Raw genomic sequence first — 3,801 nt, 5'->3', positions numbered from 1 at the left:
AGAGTGTTATAAAGGCAACAAAGTCACCCTACTTAAAAACCATGGTCTTCAAAAATTAATTTTAGATATGTCAACATGGGCTAGCCCACCCCATCCGGGCTAATCCATACAAACTTTGAAATTTTATGGGCCAAGCCAAGCTAGCCCATTTTTAAGTAGGCCAGAAAATGGTCGGCCAAGCCCACAGGTATGTGGGCTATGAATTTTGTCTGGTTTGACCTCTTTTTAAAAATATGTTTTTTTTTATAATTTTTTAAATTAAAATATTATCATATATAATTAAATATGGACAAGACAATATTACATGGTGTTAGTGTTACTACTTACTAATAAAATTCTCAAATGAAATTATCTTTATAATATTTGTAAAGTTTGATTTCAAGTAAAAGAATAAATAGCCAAATTCAAATAGTAAACTATTTTTTCCATCGATCTTAATAAAACACAAAAACTATGACAATATTTCATAGGCTACAACCAATGTTGTGATTCCATAAAAATTTTAGGAAAATTTTAATTTATGTAGTACATATTTTATAAACATAATTTGTTTTTAAATTTTAGTATTTCAAATACTAAACAAATATGTACTTTAGACTCAAGTTATTTTTAATACTAAATTTTATATTATTATTATTAATTTTATTTGGCCCATGGGCCCCTATTTGTATTTCTCAAGCCCCAGAAATCGACATACTTATTCAGGCCAGACTAAAAATTCCTTTTCTAAAATGGTCTTCAAAAATCGTGGCTTAGCATTATCAAATCATGGGTTAGGCCAGACCGGCACAACGGGCCTAGCCCATATTGGTGGGTCTAATTAATTTCACTTTCTTTGCATTACATTATGTGCATTTGAATGTGTTTAGTGACTTTGCTAAAATAATATAAATAAGTTATGTATAATGTTATTAATGTCAAGTAAATATGTGATTCAAATAAAAATAATAATTTAGTGAAACAAACATTTTATTTATATACAACACAGTGTAACAAGCATAGTGGTAACAAAATTAATCAAACCGAATAGATAAAATTCCTAATATTTTTAAAAATAAGGATATTTATCGTTAAATCGTAAAAAAAAATATAAAAATGATTTTTACTATTTGATGAATTCAAAACATAGAATTATTAACTTTGAAGATATCGGGTTGAAACTGGGTGTCGACAATTATCTGCAAGCAGTAGTAGTTTGGCATTTGGTGATGCTCGATGGAATTTAAATAAATCTTATAAATATAGGTTTTAGCTTCCAAGAATAAAACTTTTCTCCTCTTATAAAGTGTTTTTATTCTTCATATTTAATCATCCGCTTCATGTTCTTCCATCATTGATTTGTCCCAATATTTATTGATGATGGTGATTTTAAAGTTAGCACACCATATAATTAATGGTACAACTTTACGAACCAAAGTCCAATCAACTTCAATATGTCGATGAATTAAAATTACATCCTCTCAAGTTTCATAGGGTGAGACAAAAGGTATCACAAATGAACTATAATCATGTTACTAGAGAAGAATTGATGTTTCCTTTAATACTTGCGTCAGTAATGCTTGTATTAGTTGTACATAGATTATTTCTCATGCACCGTCTAGTTTGGTGAATTAAAACTAGCATGTATTGCATTCTAATATTTATTTACAAAAATATCCTCCATAATTATGGTGAAAATGTAAAATCTCTCAACTACAAACGACTAGGAAGGAGGTTAAAAATTTGGAATAACTATTTTAGAAAGAATAAGAAAAACCAGGAAAATTTTCTAAATTAGGAAAGTGAGTTTTGGTCATTTTCGAACGACCATAACTCCTAGCTCAATATGAGTTAGGGTTAGTTCAACATATGGTAGGAAATCCCTTAGAATAATTTTTCCAACGCCGTCGAGTTTTCACGATTTCGATATACTATATGTGAGTCATGCATCTCGGAATTTGGGTGTTGGATTAAGGAAAGTCCAATCCCTATTTGGGAAGGGAAAAGTTATCTTTTCCTTTCCTAATTTAATTAATTTAATTTTAGGGATTTATTGGGGTAAACACTAAAGTTAGTCAGTTTGAAAAAATAAAAATTACGCTTAGGTCTTGGAGAAGATAGAAAAAAAGATGAAGGTAGAAAGAAGTCAATAATTCGCCAAGAACGTCAAGTTTTGCTAGTGGAATTTGTCGAAGTGATCACCATAACGATATGTGAGATCTTTTAGTGTTGGTTCAGTTCACCCACATACCAAACTTGTTTAATTCAGCGGTTGGTGAGTTGTTTATATGTTAATAGGTGAAGTTCTTGAAGAACATTGTCGAATTCTTGTTGGTTGAGTTGTTGAATGCCTAGTGTTGATTTGATTAGTATTTACGAGTTGTTTTTCGAGTTTAATCTGATAGGTATTAAGGGTACCAATGATCATAAGTGTTTGTTGGAAAATCCATGCATGTTTAGAGGGTTTAGAGAGGAAAAACGAAAGAGAAAAGTCGAGAACACCTGGGTATAAAGGTTAGGGTGTCGCACCTCCCATAGCCCCCAAAGGACAACCTATGTCCATAGGGCCTTGTGGTGACACGCCAGACAGAGCGCTCCAACTTGGCCTCTAAATTTTGGGGCCTGGCATCCCATGCCTCTCAAAACGCCAAGGACACAGTTCACCCGATTCTTTTCCCACCTTTTCGTACTAGTTCCTAAGTGATGTATCTATGATTCTTAGTTGATTCCAATACTCTAAGGTACATCTAAGCATCATGAAATCATCCATAAACATAAGATCATGAACCTTGAATTCATAATCCAATTCAAGGAAAGTCGAGATCAAAGTCAAAGGAGTTAAGATTAAAGTAACAAGTCAAAGCAAAGTTCTTAAAACTTTTCAAGAGTCTTTAGCAATGTTTTAACATTGTTATAAGACATAAGTTTCAAGCTAAGTAAATACTACTGAGTTGAAGTTCTTCCTTCAAAGAAATATGTGGAGGCTTTGTACTCCCAAAGAAGTTTAAAAGAAATGTTTTTCACATTTGAACAAGAACGGAAACAGAGTTTTCCAAAGATCCTTCAGTCTAGTTTTCATAAAAGAGTTATAGATTTATGAAATGAAGCAAGCATGAAATTGAATTTCCAATATAGACTTTGAGCTATGTTTTTAGCACTAATCTCAAATCACAGAGGAAGTATATTTATAAAACAAAAGAGCAAATATTTTTTGAGAGTAGTATTGAGTACCGAAATGGGGACAAGCATGAGTTCAGATAACTCACATCTCCACAAAACCATCTAGCCACCATGGGTAGCAAATGTTCATATTTTTTTATATAAATCCTATTCACAGTAGATTAGTAGATCCATTAGGCAGTTCAGGTCTTATACCTTTTTTCAGGTATAGGATGCGCTGGCAACGTGCGGTAAATCGTTGTATCATCACTATAGCTCTTAACTGATGGATGTCGGTTAGAGAAACTCACACAGAAGATAATTTATACATATATATATATATGCACACACATCAGTTTATTTGTATTTTTACATACATCTCAGAGTTAATTGTATCATTGTATACATTTAGAATTTACATCATGTTTTCAAATAGTGTTTCTTTATATTGCACTTGCTTTTAAATTGCTTTCAATTGAAATGATATAGTTATATTGGGTTATGTTATTCATGAGTTAAGTAGAGCTGACGTAAGTGTTCCTTCTTAGTCTTTTAAAGCTTTAGTTTTTTTTAGTGTTCCCATTCGCATATTCATATATTCAATGTACTGATGTCAGTTGTCCTGCATCATTTTATATTGTAGACGCAGGTAACTATGAGCAG

This window comes from Solanum pennellii, chromosome 1 (assembly GCF_001406875.1).
Source record: "Solanum pennellii chromosome 1, SPENNV200".
NCBI classification, from domain to species: Eukaryota; Viridiplantae; Streptophyta; class Magnoliopsida; order Solanales; family Solanaceae; genus Solanum; species Solanum pennellii.
The sequence above is the reverse complement of the archived record's forward strand: the minus strand, read 5'-3'. Positions refer to the sequence as shown.